This window comes from Camelus bactrianus, chromosome 1, assembly GCF_048773025.1.
Source record: "Camelus bactrianus isolate YW-2024 breed Bactrian camel chromosome 1, ASM4877302v1, whole genome shotgun sequence".
Lineage (NCBI taxonomy): Eukaryota > Metazoa > Chordata > Mammalia > Artiodactyla > Camelidae > Camelus > Camelus bactrianus.
In genome coordinates, this window is record NC_133539.1 from 132,877,780 (window position 1) to 132,897,701 (window position 19,922).

A 19,922-nucleotide genomic window follows, 5' to 3' on the forward strand; every position below is an offset into this window, starting at 1 on the left:
TGTTGGGCTTTGCTCAGGCCCGGTGGGGCTTTCTCCTAAGGGAAGTGGAACGTCATTGTCAGATTTTAAGTAGGGGAGAAGGGTGCTCTCGTAGATCACTTTTGTCTTGTAGAATGCTTAGAAACATTTAGAAGGCTCGGCAGGAGGTGATGTGATAAGTCAGAGTAGGGTGTTTTTGAGGTGTAGCAGTGTTCAATTTTCAAGTGATTTTCAGTACCATGTTTGTGTCTCAGTAGCCGTGTCACTTTGGATGACACACTCAAGGAAGTGAAACAATTTATCTTATTAATTGAAACAGTGATATACCGACTTCCCAGGACTGCTGTGGAGATCCAGTGAGATAACGTGTTCATAGTGTGCAGTGTGGTCCCCAGCACAGAGTCAGTGCTGAGGGAGTGCCAGTGAGAACCTGGTAGGTGAGGTGTGGGTGGTGGGACTCGTTGACTGAGGAAATTGGGCCCTGAAGGAGGGGTCCAGTCACATCTGTGAGTGATGGGACTGAGCTGGGAGAGGCAGACAGACCTTGACCCCGACAAGGGGCCCTGGGCAGGACGGCCATGGGAGGAGCACCATGAAGTCAGCTCTTTGCAGGTGGAGTTGGAGGTGCCCTTGAAACATCTAAGTGCAGTGCCACAATCACAGAGGAGGTCTAGGCCCGGGCTGTGCATTTTCCTATAATCTCAATCCCTGAGGACGCCGAGGTATTGATCATTGAACGTGAAGACATACTTAAAGGACAAGTGAATAGTAGTATCATCTCTGTCATCAAAGCTCACGTCTCTTTATTCATCACTCACTTTGCTAATTGGGTACTTACAGACCTCACTTCACCGTCCTCACCTGGGCTCAGGCTCCACAGAAAAGATCTTATGAGTCTCCCTCTCTTCCAGAAGAAAACACATTTAGCTGGTAGACTTCTCTACTTCGCCAGACTTAGAATTTTAGTTTGTTGATTTAATTCTGCTTTCTGTTGGTCGTCTCCTGACAGGAGAGACATTTTACCTCATAGTCAGTTTTCAATTAGTTGTTACTGAGAATTGCTGATCTGATCCATAGTGTATGTTTTCTATTAACTTTGTAGAGTACTTATCATTTTTCTGTCTTTGCCCTTTAATTTTGTTTCCTCTTCAATGTTCTATCCTATTTGGGGCCTTATTTTATTTTTTAATTAAAAAATGTCTGTTAGCAGTTAAGAAAACAAAAGCAAAGAAAAATTGCACATGAAAGCTAAATTTAGAAAATATCTATTGTGTTTTCTGCCTTGGCAATGGAGGGTTCTAGAAAGTCTTGAAAACCTTCATTACATAAGTTCCTTAAAATGCTGATTAAGAAATAAGACCTTCCTTCCTCATCTTTCAAGCTGCACAGCTAATTGTGAAGTAAGTGAGGGGAAATCCTCAGAAGACATGTCAAACCAGAAAGCAGGGATTCTGGGAGATACGCGAGCCTTAGAAGCCCTGGGGGGCCAGTTGGCTCCTGAACTGAGTTTCAGTTGCCTTGACAGGAGGTCAGGAGATGAGCCCAAGGCCTCTCACACTGGGAGTTGGATGGCTGTTCTTATGTAAGGCCAAGCACATCCTGAGAATCCTGCTTTATAAAAGGGTGAATTAGAATGAAAAGTAAAAAAGCATTCCTCAAGGCAAGGAAGTAAGGAAAGTTAAATTTTTTGGAAGCGGGGAAAAATAACATATCCAATGTATGTATTTAGTTTAAATCTGTTCTGGCATGAGAGTGACAACAAGCTCCTGGCAGAAAATCACAGCTCCTCCCGGAAAGAGAAGTTGTGTTTTGAATGAATCAGTGGACAGCCATTCCGAAAAATGTCTCCAGAGTCTACTGGATCAAGATACTGAACCCAAACTCCTCCCTTCCATGGTCTCATTTAAATAACCAGAAAGGTTTTAAAGGAAAGAAGCCATAATCATAGTTCTACTTATTGACACTAACATATGCTAGGAATTCAGAGGTGACTATGGAGTTGTCACCTCTTTTATGGACCTTACTTTCTATTTGACATAGTTAGGGAACTTGGTGGAGGGTGGTTTTAGTCTGTTGCAATTAGCCAGGAGAGGAGATTAAGAAAGCAGTGAAGGGCGGGTGACATTTTTAGCTGAGGACAGTCCTGTTCAGTTGGTTTGTAATTGCAGGCTCGTTGAGTTGTCACTGGAGGGAATTGATCTTATGGAGTTTGGACTTAACTCAGGCCTCTTCAGAATGGACAAGTGAACCTGGAGAAAGACAGTCAAATCTGTGCAGACATTAAAGTCCACGTGAACGTGCTGTATCCCTGAGCCAAAGATAGGACAAGTAGGCAGCACTTCTTGAGGACAGAGGAGTGGTTTTCAAGGTTCTCCAAGAATGAAGCCCAGGGAACCGGGATGGCCAGTTGTCAAACTGTGACGTTGCTCTTTGGACGGTGTACCCACCGAGGTTATTGGCAGTTTATAGGTTTCCATTTCTCTTTAATGCATGACAGGTGATGAGGACGTGGGCATACACTTTTGACATCTTGTCAAAGTGACTGGGTACCTGCCTAGAAGGGCGGGCACAACTACGGCTGCGCCATACATCTTGCCGCCCATCCCGTTCCCTGGCTCCGTGATCACGGCAGAGTGGTTCCTTGATGACCTGTCCGTCTCCTCTGTGACATCATAACGCAACAAAATACCGGAGCGTATTAGCTTGGCTTTGTTCTTTTCCATCCTTCCCTTCAAATGATGATGACTGATAATGGACCCAGTTACGTTTGCATATGATTTACACGTAGTGCTGTCAGTACAAACCTTGTAATCCCCACTGTGTGATCTAGAGAAGAAAGTTACATTCTTTCCAAATTGTTTTGATGCACTTATGTGGGAAAATGATGTACGTTTGAATATGTATTTCCTCTCTGAATCATCATGGCTACAGATGAATATTTGTAGACATGGAATGAGTTTACTGTATTTGAACTGTATGGTCCCCTAAATTCTCCCCAGCTTTTTAAAGTCATCACTGGAGTGCTACCTCCACAGTGTCCCAAAGCATCCACCACTGCCTGTTCTTCGGACACTGTGAGTTTCCAAGTTGGAGAAGGCTGCTGGCTGTTGAGGCATTCTCTGGCACATCTCTGGCTGGCTGATGTGAGCTTAGCACACAAGACTTGGCAGACAGTATCTAACCATGGTCACGTCCATTTCTGGAACACTCATGGAGGATTTTACACCTATGCTAGTGGCATACGTTATTTCTTTTAGTTTTCAAAACAATCATAATTAGATTTTATCACCTGTATTAATAAGGAAACTGTCAAAGCGAGTGATGTGCAGACTTTGGACTGGAACACGGGTCTTTCTGATCCCTATCTCTGTTCCCTCCCCAGCCTATCCTTCCAAATGTCCAGGAGACTCTTCCTCAGTCTTGAGTTTCCCGCTGATGTTACCACTGTCTTTGTTTCTGGAGAGGAAAACAAGTCTAAAGTTACTTTCCAGTTGGAAATGGAATGGAGAGTTAACGTTGGAAGCCGGGAGAGTCTGTCCTGTGATGAAGCGGTCTCTGAGCCACTTCCATGGGGACGTCACGTCACTGTCTGGGCCCCTTGCACAGCCTGTGCACAGGTGATAAGCCAGATGTGCCGAGCAGTCCTACCGGACAGGGAAGTGCGTTGGAAATGAGTTTGGGTATTTGGTTTCATTACATATGTTCCTGAGGGCCTTGGCCTGGCACTTCAAATGGGACCACTCCCTGTCACACAGACTCATGCTCTGGGCCCGTGCAGACCTAACGTGGCCTCAGCCTGGGCTCAGGGCCCCTGGTGATGAGGAGCATTTTAGTCCAGGGTCTGCCGGAGGCTCTGACACTTCTGGGCCATGGGAATTTGTCCAGGATGATAATAAATCCTCCCCGAGATTCAGATTTCCTTGCCTGTGAGCCGGGGTAGTAATAGTTTCTGAAATGATTGTAATGATTCGGTAACGGGCACAGCGTGTGCTGGCAGGTAGCTGGTGTTTAAGGAGCAGAAGTCGCAGTCACTCTGTCAGCCTCTCACTGTGTGCTCTGTGCTTTGAGAGGTTGTGTGTTTGGTGAAAGTCCCGCCCAAACCCTAGGATGTAGATGAACTGTTGTTCCTTTACTTTCCCGTCCTTTTCCTATTTCCCTTCTCTGTGTCCCATGTTTAGGTAGGAGATTCCTCTGTTTCAGGGAATACGGAACTTTCTAGTAAAAGGAGAGGCGGAACGCGGAAAGGTGGGGCCCAGAGTGGGTCTGGAGCATCTGCACAGCGCTGCTTCCCTGCATTTCTGCATCCGGTCCCATCAGTGCATGAAGTCAGCCTTCCTCTTCCTTCCTGTATCGTTGGGTCTCTGTTTTAAGGGAAAATTTTTTACGGGTCTTTTTTCCATTACATGTTTCGTTCAGATGCTTGTTGCTTTTTTCCCTGTGCTTCAGCATTCCTAGGAGAGAATTCAGCAGTGCAGCATCCTCTCCGAGCTCTATGAGTTGATCGGCTTCCACCGCAAGTCCGCCTTCTTCAAGAGGGTGGCCCCCGTGCAGCGTGTGGCCCCCGGCATTACGGAGCCTGGCGCGAAGGCCTGCTACCGACTCCTTTTGCAGACGCTTCCTGGCTACAGTCTGTCGCTGGATCTGCAGGACTTCAGCAAAGGTGTTGGAACTAAAACATTGCTTCAGTCCCATTAACCATGCCTGGTTTGGGCCCTGCTGTCCTGTCTCATCAGGGTGAATTCTGATTCGTTTAGAATAGGGCTCAGCAGACTTTTTCTGTCAAGGGCTTGGGAGTAAGTATTTCAGGGTCTGCAAACCTCCTGATCTCTGGTGCAGCTGCTCAGCTCTGCTGTTCAGACGCCAGAGCATCCGGACATTCCACACACCCACAGAGCTTTATTAACAGCGGTGTCTGGGGCTGGATTCAGTGTATGAACTGCAGTTTGTCCCCACAGCCTCCTCATTATTGACGCCTTCAACAGAGCATGCATTTGCGACACTGGGTGAACCTGCACTGACACGTCATCATCACCCAGAGCCCAGACTTGACACTAGGATTTACACTTGGTGGTGTGCACTCTGTGGGTTTGGACAGATGTGCAATGACATGTATCCACCGTCACAGCATCATACAGAGTAGTCTGTCTTAGTGACCTTAAAATGCTCCGTGCTGCACCTCATTCATTGCTCCTTCCCCTCTAGCCTCTGACAGCCACTGATCTTTTAGTCTCTGTGGTTTTCCCTTTCCCAGAACACCATACAGTTGGAATCAGACAGTTGCGGAACCTTCCCAGATTGGCTTCTTTCACTTAGTAATATGCATTTAAGGTTCCTCCATGTCTTTCCATGCCTTGATAACTCATTTCATTTTAGCACCAAATAATAGTCCATTTTCTGGCTGGACCACAGTTAATCCATTCACCTACTGAAGAACAGCTTAGTTGCTTCTGAGTTCTGGTGATTATGAATAAAGCTGCTATTAACATCTGTATGCAGTTTTGTGTGTGGACATAAGTTTCCATTTCGTCGAGTAAACACCAAGGAGCACAGTTGCCGGATCATGTGTTAGGAGTACGTTTAGTTTTGTAAAAAATTGCCAGACCGTCTTCCAAAGTATCTGGGCCATTTTACATTCCCACCAGCAATGCATGAGAATTCCTTATGCTCCACATCCTCACCAGCATTCGGTGCTGTCAGCGTTCTGCGTTTTGGCAGTTCTGACAGGTGTGCAGTGGTACCTCGCTGTTTCAGTCTGCATCCCCTTGATGACAGATGCTGTGGAGCACCTTTCCATAGATTTCTTTGGCATCTAGATTTTTTCTTTGATGAGGTCTGTGTCAGGAATTTTGCTCATTTTTTAATCAGGTTGTTCATCCTTCTTGTTGAGTTTAAAGAGATTTTGGTATATTCTGGATATCAGCCCCTTATCAATGTGTCCCTGCCCTTCACCTGCAGCACCGGAGTTGTCCTTTGGGTCTCAGTGGAGTGTCAGCTCTTCAAAGAGGTTCCCTGTCTTCCCTCAGCCTAAATACTGTCCTTGTATTTTTCACTTTCATTGACTCATTTTGTTCTTTTTAAATAGCATTTCCCATAATTTGTAAGTATATTAAAAAAAAAGGGCAATGATTGAACACCACCTCCCCCACCAGGCTGTGTGCCCTGTGAGAGCAGAGGCCTTGTCCCCACTCACCATTTCCCATGACAGCACATGGCACATGTCCGTGTAAAAGTGTGTAACGTGGGGCCAAACCTGATGAGCAGCTATGATGACATGTGTTGGCTACCATTTATTGAGTAGACTTTGTTTCTGATGTAAATTATTAAATCACATGAATGAAACTTGTTTGTTTTGAAAAATAAAACAACAAAGCACACCTCCATTTGATTGGTACTTTCTACTTAGCCTTCTGACACAGGAGGGGATGTTCACAATCATTTTCTGGAGGAGGTTGGGGAGGTAAAGTAAGAGAGTGAGATCAAATAAAGTAAAAATGATAACTATCAGTTGGCTTTATTTTCACTAAGACATAAAAGTTACTTTAAACCCTATCTCAGCTGTTGTTCTGTTGTTTTAAACATTTCTCATAGAATTAAATGGAAGCCCACTAAACCCTGAAAGGGAAATTGTGTGCTCAGGTCCTGAAAATTGTTTATGTCTATTTCTTGAAATGCACATTTTCCCTGCTGGTTACAGAAATTCGAGGCGGGAACACAGCCGTGCGCTGCGTGTCTGCCGGCTTCACGGGCTGCTCACTGTCATTTTCATTTTCTTGTGTTGCAGTTTATGAAGGTTTTCCCATGAGATATATTGCTCAGCCTTTTCCTGAATGAAGGATTGAATTTTCCACAGGAAATCTTATGAAAGAGAGTGACAAGGCACATGGGTTTCCCAAAAAGTAATACTTGATGTAATAAACTCTCACTATGGTGAACCTTTTTTAATACAAGCCAGTTGAAAATTTTATCACTTGGTCATAGGCCACAAATCTGTCTTAAGAATAAAAAGATTCAAATTTTATAGAAGAAGCAGTTTGAATCAAGTAGAAATTATGATTTGTACACTAGTTGGTGTTAGAAATTATACTCAGTCTTATCATAATTGCCTGTGGTAGGAACTGGATTGTTATTTATTTATTAAAAAAAAATCCACTAGGTGCTATTTTCCCCATTCTTGATGCAGCAGTGCTGAGGTTAGTTAAGTTGGGCCATTTAGGATTGTTAGCTAGGTTTTCCGGACATTGATTTCAGCCTCTTTATATTTTTTACAATCTCTTCTTTTGTATCGGCCTTTGGTCTTTTGACAACGTGGAAATACTGCACGGATCTGCCTTTCCCTTTTTTCCTGTCTTTGTGGGAAAAGATTTCTGAAAGACAAACTACTAGGATATTAAGGATTTTGTGTGGGGTAAGTTTGTTCAGTTCTAAGGATTTCAATTAATACGTATTAATACTTGCTATTCAGCTAATGACAGTAAAATTATAAACTAACTTAAGTATACATGAGTAAGTATAGTACAATAAGCCAATCACCCAGATTAAGGAATTCACAAACTTTTCCATATTTCCTTTATTCAGACCTTTGTTCTTTTATTTGTCCTTTGTTGAAGTATTTGACAGCAAATCCAAGAAGACATGTCATTTTACCCTATGTGCTCAAGTAGGCATGTCTGAAAAATGAGGGCCTTTTTTTGATCAGGTTTTTCCATTTGACCCATGTGCTCATTAAGTACCAGCTTTATCATGCATCTCACTAGGCATTAGGGATCCTTGGGGCAATGAGACAGTCCTGGCTCCCAAGGAAGTAAGGGCTGATGGAAGAAACCAACACAGGAGCTTGGGTGCCTCAATTAAGGTCCCTACTGGATGACACCAATTGGACAAAATTTGTGCACAATACAGTAGGATTCACAGAAGGGACTGGTCAGACTTGTAGGGCAGGCCGTGAGAGAGGCGGTCAGCAGGGCTACAAGAGGAGGACTCATTTGATCAGAATCTGAAATCCTTTCTGCCAACCTTTCTACCAAGCCCCCAAGGCCATCAGAAACAACCCTGTGCTGTAACTGTTTTTGATTCCAGTTACCACATCTCCTTCAGGAAGGATTTTAAGGTGGAAAATATTTAAAATCCGTAATTGTTGCCAGAAGGGACATAGAACAAGGAACATGTAAACAACACAAATGTCCATCAGCACATGACTGGATAAAGACGAGGTGATACATATATACAATGGAATACTACTCAGCCATAAAAGATGCCATTTGCAGCAATATGGATGGACCTGAAGACTGTCATTCTAAGTGAAGTGGGGTGGAAAGAGAAAGAAAAATGCCATATGACTTCATTTATGGGGAATCTAAAATTAATAGCAATAATAATAAGACCACAAATGAACTAAATATTGTTTTGATTTCTTGAATATATGCAAGCACATCTGACTGTCCTTTGTGATTGGATTACCATATTCTGTTTATTCTTTTGTAGATGTCCTTATTCCTCTGGTAACTAATTTTAAAAATCTAAAGCTCTAATCTGTTCTTATGAAACAATAATTAGTACATATATGTAAACTAAAAACTGCAGTATGCTCTATACATGTATTTACATGCAATATGTGTATGTGAAGTTGAACTGTAAAAATTCTACCTGATACAACTGAAAAAGGAAAAAAATAAAAATTTTTTTAAAAAAAACACCCCTCTGTAGATATTAAAACGTTCATTTCTGAGATTCTGTGAAAGATGGCATGGAAGTAGGTTTTTAAGATTTTCTCCTTGCTCCTCGGTGAGCAGCCTGGGCTGCACAGCTTGGCCGCCACAGGCATCCAGGACTTGCCGGCTTGCTCCTCAATTGTTGGGAGGAAGATTAGCTGCTTCAGGAATATTTATGCTCTTAGAAGTTGCTGAAAACCCCTCAAAGCTTCTGTTTACATGGAGTGTATCTGTCAATATACCCCATTATAGAAATTAGAACAGAAAATTTAAACCCAAGAACTGACAAGCACACGCTGCCCCAGCACGTGTTCAAAGTAGTGCTGCCATGGTGGCGTGTGTTGGTTCTAGAAAAAATGCACCATACAGTCAAGAATGAGGGTGAACCCACAGATCTCATCTCAGCAATGCTATGAAGAGGTGGGACCCAAAGCCCCTAAAACAGTGCTGAAGTCCCCAGAAGTCCCAGAACACACAGAGCCATGGGACCAAGAATCCAGTGTCTCATGGATCATCAGCTGTGGAGACCGCGTCCTGGGTCAGGAGGAGCAGAATTAGGGATAGAAGGCACACAGTCCTATTGACAGCAAAGCTTTAAAGGTTTTGAATTGACTGAAAGTTTGGCAAAGATTTGCATTTAGACTACTACATTTCCTCTCCTGGAGACGTTAGAAGGAAAACACTGATTAATAGAGGATGATTGTAATGGATTAATTATGATACTGATGACATGGGCTGCGAACACTAACCCTGCACTCAGTGTAGACTAAGCCTTTTATGTACACAATTCATTAGGTCTCCACACCCCTGCAACGTGGCATTAAGCACTCATACAACCATGAAACCAGTGACTATAAAACAGTCACAAGCCTTCCTCTCCAGCAAGAGGTAGCAAAACCAGTAAGGGTTTTCAATGACAAAAGCCAAAATCATATATTTTTGGGAAAGAAAGCAAATGAAACACTGAAGAACAATAAACCAAAAGAGCAGATGGAATGGAAAATTTTATTGAAGAAAGCAATGATTGATTCAATTAAAACAGCTAATGTCCCTGGTATAATTGAACCATCAATCCAAATTTTTGGAAAAGTGGGTTGTGAAATTACTGTTTCATTTAATATTGGAATTCCTATTTGGACCAATTTGATATGCACCACTGGTGTGAGGTTAGATATTTAGGTAAATAACAATATTCCTATTTTTTAAGTTAACAGGAAACATAACACAGGACTCCAGATTTAGGGAGAGAATGCAAAAAACTACTATCATACTCCATCCAGTAAGGACAAGTGTCCCTGCGTCACCAAAGCAATGAGAATTTGCAGAAAGAAAACACAGTTCCAATTGTGACAAATACGAGACCGTGAGCCATGAGTTACGAGAACAAGCAACTGTTTAAATGCCATGGGCAAATTTTTTTTATCATCTTGAAAACATCACTGATGTTCTAGGTAAGAAAATAATTGTTTTACTAGCAAATCCAACTGACACGGGAGTTTTTCCAAGTGAGAAGGTGATTCCAAAAAGTGCAGTAAAATGAGTAAAGATGATCTGCGCAGTGACGGAGATGGTCTTAGACTAACCAGCACCACGATTCCCGGTTTTACACTTGCTCTCTTCTCATCACCTCTGACACAAGAACTCATCAAATGATTGTTTTTTCTTTAGGGAAAAAAAGATAAATAAAATCTAAATACAAGATGTGGTATGTAAAGCGGTAATGAAATTTTCTAACCTTATAATGCAGCCAGTGTAATGTAGCACTTATTCGGGCACTAGAATTTTTTAATTTATTTCTTTTATACCCTATTTCTATCCTAAAGGAGACACTTAAATTTTTCTACTTTATTCAATGTATCTTGTGAGGGTTGTGATATACACTGGTATGGCAGTTTTAAGAGATTCAAAATCGCCTCTTTGGTTGTGGTCAGGAAAGACAAGGCTCCCTCACAGCTGCGACGGAGAAGGAATCCCCGGAGTCAGCCTCCGGGCAGCTTCCGAACCGCATTTGCTTTCACTTGGCACAGGACACCATCAGCAAGTGTAACTCTGACAAGGAGATTTCCCCAGGGACTTGGGAGGTGCTCTAACATTCTGAAGCCACTTGTTTCCCAGTTAGGTAAGGGTTGGAAAAATAGTTTATTAGAAGTGACTCCCTTTGTATGTGCCTTTTGTCCTGAGTGGTCACTAATTAGCATAGAATATAAAATACCCCATAATATAAGAATTTAGGCAAAACATCTTTCCATCTACCTGTCTATTTGTTTATCATATTTATAGTTACTTTACATTTTCTATGACGTTCACTTCCGGGCACCAGAAAAGAAAGGTTAAAAAATATTTATTGTCAATAGGGGGGACTGGGTCTAAGGGTTAAAAACCACTCCTGCTAACAATAAAAACCATAGAATAATTTTAATCTCAGTTGCATCAGACCTTCCAGAATTACTCCTTCAATTTCACTGTTAAAACAGTAATGGAATCTCTGTTCTTCCAAGACTTGGGCCTGATCGCCACCCATCCAGACATCTGTCTGTGGGTCCCTACTTGTCCTCGAGGCCCCCGAACACACCTTATGGGGTGAACTTTCTTCAGTGTCCCTACTGTAGGGGAAACTAGGAAGTCCCAGGCACTATCCAGGATTAACACCTACCTGCAAAAATCAAAGTCATGTGACTGAAACGGGACAACCCAGGTGGAGTTATAGGACTGAAAGCTCACCAAAAAACAGGTTTGGGGGCCTAACCCAAGCCCTCCAGCTCCTAAAATGAAGAAGGACAGGGAGTCCCAATTAGCCACGAGACTGGGGGGCTTCATTACTCCATGAATAAATGATTTGTTCCAGTGCCACCTTTAGACAGGGAACCCCAGAACCCAAACTTGGAAGCACCCCGTCCCCTCCCCTCTGAACAAATATTCTCTCAAGACACGTAGTGAGAGATGGGAGCCCTGATGAGCTCTGGAATAAGATGCAATCTGAAAGACTGCTGGTAACAAATGGTGTGGAGCTCGGGCAGCCCCCAGGGCCACCAGCCCTTCTGGTACCCACACTTCCATCCACAACAGTTTCTTCAGGACCCTTATGCACACATAACCATCAAGCAAAAATGATTGCTTAGACATATTTTAAGAGAAATAACATGAGAATGCCAAATTCAAGACAAGTCAGAATCAAGACCCCAGAGTGTTTACTGAATGAGATCTCACGTGTGCTCCACAGTGAGCTTTAAACCCTTAGGACACAGTCATGGAACAGTAGGCATTTTCTTTCTTTCCTCCAAGTTGGCTTTACTGCAGAACTCCTTAAACACAGGAAGACTCTGGATCCCACCTCTACTACTTACACAAAGGGCTCATCTCACCATTTGGAGTGGGATCAGCGATGGTGCGGCCGGCTTCAGTGTGCGCACTGCCGTGCCCAGCTCCCCGAGGAGCAGAGCTCCCCCCACGGGCACTGCAGTGCCTGCAAGAATCAGGTGTCTGATGAGTGAGCCTGGGGCGGGCAAGACAGGAAGCAAGCACCGCTTCCTCACACTCTGCAGGTGATCTCTGTGTCATCTTGAATAAATACAGTCAGCATTAAAGATGTTTGGCAAGAGGGTAAAAGGTAAGGCCTCCCCAAATCTCCTAGCATTCCTTTAGTGGGAGTCCTGTTAGAACACATGGTGACAAGAGACGCTGGCTTTACATGCGCACGTTGCCCTCATGGCTGCAGGGGAGGCCACGATGCTGCCTCCGCCCCACCTCCTGCCTTCATCCTGCAGACCTCACAGGGGCCGCTGACTCGTTTCTCTGACTTTCTCTCCTTGGTATTGCTGCTCTTCCAGCTTTTAAGAGCTCATAAGAACCTCACCAGAAAATCTTTAACAATGAAAGCAAATCAAATGAAATCAACCACAGAAACACACTGCCTTCATCATTACTTTACATTTTAGGAAGAAATTCTTGAAGACGACTCCCTGACCTGAAGGGATGGATGGAGGAGGAAAGAAAAGAAGACAAGCATTTTTGGCCCACAAAAAATGAAAGGTAACCAGATGGTGGCTAGTTTTCATTGCACCTCTCTGCCCGCCCCAATTTCACATGCCCCTCCCAACTCAACTCATCAGAAATCGACTGAAGGAGACGGCTTTGCAAATTTATTGGAAGCCAAAGAAATCGCTCCAGAAACAGTCTCCCAAACCCAGCGAGAACACTGTAAACTGACCAGTGCCAGGATCTGAATACTAAAACACACAGATTCAAACTCCGACACCCTCCCTGGTGGGTGTACTTACCGTGCAGTTGTTGCCGTGAAATTTGTCAGCATCCAACATATAAAAATGAATGGGACACCAGTTTTCAACATCACAGTCCCTCTGAAACAACTGGTAGTCAATTAGCGTTTGTCGGCAGCAAAAGTCGATTTTCTCCCCTGCACGTGGAGATCAACACACAGAAGAGACTGATGATCCCCGCTGCGAGTGTAGCTAAGTGTGTCTAAGCAAACTGGCTCCATCAGCCTCCTGATGAGCAGGGGAGTGTGTGAGCCGCGGGGCTCTGCAGACTAATGGCCAGGCATTGAGGGCGCTTCCTTACTTTGGGGAGAAAAACGCGGAAGCAGCACTCGCTGTAAATAAATTCTAATTAAAATTTCAGTTGCGCTTCCTGCAGCGTAACCCACGCCAATAGATGAGGCTCCCTCCGTGCTGTCCAGTCATGTGAGCCAGGCTCATTACTGTACCTGTGTGTTTGGTTTAGCAAGTGAATCATGTCTGTTTTCTGGAAATTACATGAGGGTGGAAAACCTTCCAAACATGTTCATTTATTTGCTGTGGAATTTGTTTAATACTCTTAAGAACATTTACAATGACAACCTTCTTAAATAAGCATCTTTGCCCGACAGACATTTCCAGGCACATGTGCCAAAACCTAGGACAACCCAGAAGCAAAATCAAATCCGTTTCAGCTGCACAGCACCACAGAATGCGTCCAGTTTGTGAGTCAACGATTTTTTTCTCCACACCCTTTTACACTTCTGCCCAAATTAATCAGCCTCTGCTTCTCTTGTATAGTGAGTATCGTATGACTCATCTTCTCTGCCTGTAAAATGGAAATGGGAGATAGTTCTACCCAATAAAATGTCATAGAACTAACCACCAAAATTATATATATTAAAAAAAAAAAGCCAGTGCTTTATGCTGTCCAGGGATATGAATCATTTATTTAATGTGTCAATTGTTACAAGAATAAACTTTTCTAAATGTAAAACCTCCTCAGAAATCTTCAAGTACTTTTCAAGAAAAATATCACAGAAAATTTCTGAAAAGTATTTAAAGGAAAACCATTTTTAACTGAATCATATTCTAGGCACACTGAATAAATTCTCTTTAGAGAACTCCTACTTTTTTTTTTTAATAAATGACCTATAAAATACACCCAGCATTAATCAGTAAATCTTCATTCCTTATTTTAAAATTCTTAAGGTATGCTATTTTTCATAAATCAAATGAGGAGGTATTCTCAAGCCAATGGACAACAGAATTACCTAAGAGGACATTATAAACCAGCAAGAGCAACTAGCACTTTGCCAAGCATTCTGCCTGAGAGTCACTCGTACCATCTCATTTTGACCTGACCACTTGGACGTGAGCTCCATCAGCCCATTTAACACATGAAGAAACTGAGGCTGTAGGTGGTCATGTTTCCAGTACTTGATGGAGCCAGTACCCAAACCCGGATCTTTGTCTATAGAGCCTGTGCCTTTACCATATCACACTTAACATTTCTCACTCTTCAAATGCACTCAGTCCCCGAGGTAACACACCTTCCTTGCGTTTCTGAGAATTTTAGGAAGTACTGAATTACAAGGACTAAGAAGTCATTTGTGTGGGCTAATTTTTTATTTTCTGATTTTCCTGAATCAGCTCAGGCTGAATTCATACTACTTACGAGGAGAAGTCCTGAGGCAGAGGAGAGAGGGGAAGATAAGCCAGACATAAACAATTTCAAGAGATCCAATTCATCAAGGAAGCAAAGTATTAAATAAACCACTTCAGCTACACGCTTGTCAATAAACCTTGGTGTCTCTGTCTCAGCCTGAAGGAGAGTAAGCCCTCAAACCCATCTGCCTTCCAGCCACTTACCCTGGATGATCTTGGTTCCCTCACCTGTGACACGTGTGTTCTCCAGGGAATCTTTGTAGAGATTAAACGATAAAACTATATGCAAAGGGGATAATTATTTGTTAGACAGTAGGCCCTAAACAAATGATAAAATTATTTTATTTCATGAAATTGGGACGTAGGTCTCCCAATTAAACATTCCTGATAGAATCCCAAAAAGGACTTTAATTTATCTGCCAGAAATTGTAAAATAACTTTTCTTTTTTAAAGGCTGTATCCATTCTCCCTACTTTTTACCAATCCTGGCTGTTATCCTGAAAATCTATTCCCAGAACTTGGCATCCATCTCCCATATTTAAATCCTTAAAGTTTGAAATTATGATGAAGCTTGGGCACATAAAGATTCACACCATAATTCACAGAATAAACAAAGACCACAGGAACAGGGCCACTTCCAGAACCCATGTGCTCAGGACAGTCTCCAAACTTCCTAAAATCAGATGCATGCTGTTTGAACAGAAAGAAAATTGAATGTGATCAAGGAGGCTGACATAGAGCACTGGCCGGCTCACGAGAAGACTCCTTCAACCCTCATCTGACTTAAGTTATCTAACAGTTATCAGTTGACCTCTAACTAAAAGTAAAACAGGGGTAGGGTTGGAAAGTAACATTTTTTCCTACAATATATACATATTGTCAACTAAAAATTGGCACTTGTCATCTGCCTCTGATTTGATTAACTCATGAGCCACTGCAGCTGCTGTCCTTGAACACCCTCTGAAAGTAGTTCAGGGTGGAGATCAGGAATGGGGCGCTCTGTGCTCTGGGAAAATGGGCAGAAAATCTTTCAGATAGTTAGACATTTTCAGGAAATTTTATGAGCCCAAATTCTTGCATATCCTCCTATCTAGAAAAGCACTAAAATCATTAACAGAGACACCTGTTCCTCGAATAGCAGCAGCCTCTGACTTAACGTACACTTGACTGCACGCCCGCATTCAATGAAATCTCATATAATGCTGAACTCCCCCTCAAATTCAGAGCAGTTCCTCCGAGCTCTCTGAGATGCTGACACCTGGGCTCTGGTCCTCATTTTGCCCCAGATAAAACTTAACCCACAACTCTCACGTTGTGTGTTTTAACGACAGTACCACAAAAATTAAGCTTACATACTTGAACTCATAGTAAACTTTCAGTATCAAACATTTCTTGACTTAAATTACTTTTTAAAAGTAAATAATTATTCCATTTTTTAAATATAGCATCTTTAAATATAAAGTAACAGATATTTGTGAATCTTAGGAAAATATATTCTGGAAAAATTTTTAGCTAATTAATAAAAAAGCTATTGTGTGGAGTTATAGAAATTCAGAAGTGGAAAAGAATAGTATTGTAACTCAACTTCTTGTTTTAATTGCAGAGATCCCGAGGCCTCAATAGACACATAAATTTGCCTGATTTTATACACTGTCCTTTAACAGAAAACCTAGAACTAAGATCCTGGTCTTTGAGAAACCAAGACTTGTTCTGCTTGTGCAGGGCTGAATCTGATGAAATTGGGTGGTGAGAAATAACCAGAATGCGGGGGGCTGGGCGAGGCAGTGGAGGAAAGGAGGGTCTCACCTGGTCGTGGGTGAGAAATAGGCTCCCACAGTGCTGGTGTGATGGGCATCCCCCAAGTGCCTGAAAACTACTATTTAGCACACCTGCCACCGAAACGCACACAAGCTGTTTAACTAGAAGGCTGACCAGGAGGCTTTCTCAGTGACACAACAAGCTATTTTCACGTGAACTCTACAACTACAGGAAGAGAAAGAATAGAAAGCTGATATTAATTATTAATAATTTACACCAATAGCCAAGGAATTTCCAGGAGAAATATAAAGACTTGTTGGAAGTTTCATTATGTGAACTTACTGCCAATTCAATTGTCTTAAAAGTTGTTCTATAAATTATATTGTCCTTTGCTGTTAAAAATCACATTTGAAAGAAATAATGTTTCTTAACGGTGTTTCTGGAATTTTCTTCTATTTCCTAACACCAAATCTCAGAGCTTTAAAGAAATGGAGGGTTGGAATTTTGTCCACTCTTCTCTAGGCAATTTGTTTTTCCTTCAAAGAACAAGGGGGGAATCACACAGAAAAGCATTTGAGCATCAGGCTGCTTACATTTCCTCTGGAAGTCTTGGAAAATAACGTGGAAATGAACAGCAGGACAGCAACCTGGCGGGAGGGTCACTGGCTAGAAGGTGAGAACAAATGTGTTCTCCAACGTGCTCTGGTAGCCACTAGTTTAAATGAACCGAGCAATTGTTCAAGCATACACGCACCTCTACGTGAAAATCTCAACCGTTACCAACCGCTCAGTGCAGCCCAAAGCAATGGGCGGACTGCAGAGGCCCCCGGCGGCTCATCGTGGTGTCTTACACCATGTGCAGGATGATCGGTTCCTCCCCGCGCACTCCCTCCCCTCCCCTCGAGGGAGAAGGCTGGTCCTGAGTTGAGCTTACCTCATAGCAAGCTGTCTCTCAGCCCTCTGTCTAAAGCAAGATAAAAGCAGGAAAGCTACCTGGGACTTTACAGAACCATCCCAAAAGGGAACTGAAGCACCTTTCTTCCCTCCTCTCTGCTGCCTGGAATGTGGACCTGATGGTTGACCCTCAGGCAGCCACTTTGGGCCATCAGGTTGATGGGCTGAAGATAACAGGCATCTTGTTCTCTGACCCAGGGGCCATCATGCAAACTAGCCCTGGGCTACCGATTGCTTGACTTCTTTATGTAAGAGGGAAATACAATTTTAGCATGTTTAAGCCACTGCTGTTATCTGGGGAACTAGGTGTTGTGCATTGCCATGGTAAGACCTAATAATAAAGTTCAATATTCACCAAAAACTCTTTACCAAATAGTTAATAAATGATAAAGAGATCTTGATTTTTGTTTTAAAGCTATGAAATTTAAATCAAGTTACAGCATATGCCAGTAAAACATGACACTGTGGAGATAAACAAAACAGAGTTTGTAGAACACAGTCCCAAAACATCCTCCTCTCCAAGGCACAGAAAGACAGCAGTGACTCTACGTGCCAAGGCTGGAGTCACATGGGATCCTTGTTTTCCTTGTCTTGGGTTATGTTTTGTTTCCAGCCTTGGGAAAAATGGATAAGACTGCTGGTGAAATCATTTCAGGAGCAGCTTCCATCATGTAGAACCCCAGTCTCTTCCTTTCCTCTGCCTCATGGAATGTTCTGACACAATATCAGTCCAGCCTTCTAAATTGAGCAAATGGGGCTCAATCTGCTTTTAGACAGAGTTAAAAATAGACATTAAAAAGCATAACTAGGAAATCTTTTCTTCCAGAGGTCATTGCACAGATGAAATAGGAGAATATCTGTGAATCACTCTGTAAACACTAAGTACAATACAAACAATATTAGTACTGATTCTATGTTACATTCATCAATAAAGGAATACAGAACCCTTTCTTACCAGAAGGAAAAGGTGCTTTGTAATTTTCTGTCACTTTAATTCTTCAAAAGTTTCTATAAAATTGATGTCTTTAAAAAAATCAATGCACATTAGGGACTAATTTTAAATCCTTCACATCCCCCGGTTTAACACATATCAAGAATGTTACCATTTCTAGATATTTTATTTAGGAAAGCCTTTGGTATACATGTGGCACAGAGCACGGCAAATTGTCAGTATCACTCAGGATAGGAAAACCATGTTGGATACCCGAACTTGAGGACATGAAGAAGATGCCTGGCATGTCCCACTGACCTTTCAAGCTATTCTTTTGCAAACACTTGTTTCTTCTTGGTCCAGAACAGACACGCATTTGTTGATGTGAGACCCTTTAAGTGAAAAGGTCAACCCATCATTGCCACTTTAGAGACTGAAATCTTACCCTCCTCATCCATGTGGACATAGCATCCTTACTGATTCCGAACATGAAAAATGACAATTGATGACATCTCAGGATGCTCCAATGCAGAGGTCCTCTGCTGCAGTGAGGAGGAAAGAGTCGTGTGCTTCAAGATGTACTTACTGTATTTAGCTCACTTGGCAAGACACGGCAACTTGTCTAAGCTAAATCTTAAAAGTGGCGAATAGAGACAACATCCATGGCAAAGGGCATTCGGAGGCTAATTCCTTGGCCTCACTTCAACGCTTCTCAAGAGCCGTGGGCAATACCTTGAGAAAGGCAGCAACGTGGTACCCAAGTCTTCAAAAAGCTGCACCTCCACTAGTTGACAGTAAAGCAAGTGTCATCTGGCTCAACAGATCTCCCTGTGTCTCTACAGTGTATGGCTACATTTTCTTAATTTTCTCGGTTGGGGGACACTCCATTTTTGAAAATCCCCCTCCCTGCAGTAGAAGTTCTTAGTTTCCCAATCAAAATGCAGGCTTGAAGGGGGGATAACAGAGCTGATAAAACATATATCACTATTTATTCCTTGATATATTATTGGCACATGGACTAAAAATCTTTGGGTCAGTTGGACATCAAGATCATATCTAATTTACACAATTGTCAACTGTCATTTTACTACCAGCTCCTGAAACAGTCACGTGGTCACTAGGTTTTTTTTTTTCCTTCCCTTGACACTGGATTTTATGATTTCTAACAAGACACAATAGATTTTTGAAAAGAAATCTGGTTCACCTTTTGTTTTTAAACTAAATTTGTGTACCTGACCCTGACTTCACTCTAACATTCACAAAAAGCTATCCAAGGACACCCACTTTTGACATCATCTCTAGATGTCTCGAATACACTGCTGAGCTGATTCTTCCAGATCATTAAAATATATATGCATATTATGCTGTGGTCCTCTTCAATTTGTGGTGTTTTCAGTAATCATTACCTCTTTGGATACTTTATTACACATTTAGCATTTCTTTATCCAATTCAGTTACATTAGTATATAAGATTTCAAAAGAACTGGTTCCTCAAAATGATGATATTTAACATCTATGGCCTTTTCTTAATCAAGTAATTCTATAAGGCTGTCAAGGACAGCAGTGGAAGCTGTGTGTGGTGATTGCTGCTTCAGAGTCTCCGGTCCTGCCCCATGATCTTGCAGGTGTTTACGCATCCTTGTGAATGTCAACACATCAGTCTATTAGGAG

General features: G+C 42.4%; 1 long non-coding RNA gene across 13 annotated transcripts in view; it reads left to right on the top strand.

The window, feature by feature from the left end:
* The window catches only part of LOC141579039 (uncharacterized), a 112,255-nt gene extending 106,785 nt beyond the window's left edge, over positions 1 to 5,470 (top strand). For 11 of the 13 annotated variants that reach the window (XR_012509959.1, XR_012509961.1, XR_012509965.1 and 8 more), the window contains one exon: positions 4,426 to 5,470. This is a non-coding gene — a long non-coding RNA (uncharacterized LOC141579039). Of the gene's footprint in view, positions 1 to 3,361; positions 3,597 to 4,425 lie in introns of all 13 variants that reach the window. The other 2 variants (XR_012509986.1, XR_012509966.1) reach the window with 1 other exon arrangement.
* Positions 5,471 to 19,922: the final 14,452 nt, after the last annotated feature.